We start from the raw sequence: 256 nt of genomic DNA, 5'->3' as shown, positions 1-256 counted from the left end.
CCCCTGCCAGCAGCCCTCTGCGCTCGGGCGAGGCTGAGCCGGGAGCCAGAGGGCCGGAGAGGAACCTCTGAGGAAGGAGGGTGTGAGGCTGGAGAACACACTGCTCTGAGAGCGAGCAAACCTCCGTCCACCAAGCGGAGCCTGCCCGACAGCGTTTCCACCGCCCAGGGACCGCTGCTGCCCGCCCCTCACTCTCCCCCGTTCCCCTCCTCCCCACGGCAGCTCCGCGCCCTGCAGCGAGTGCCGGGGACCGACC

This window comes from Fulmarus glacialis, unplaced genomic scaffold, assembly GCF_000690835.1.
Source record: "Fulmarus glacialis isolate BGI_N327 unplaced genomic scaffold, ASM69083v1 scaffold26116, whole genome shotgun sequence".
NCBI lineage: Eukaryota > Metazoa > Chordata > Aves > Procellariiformes > Procellariidae > Fulmarus > Fulmarus glacialis.
The sequence above is the reverse complement of the archived record's forward strand: the minus strand, read 5'-3'. Positions refer to the sequence as shown.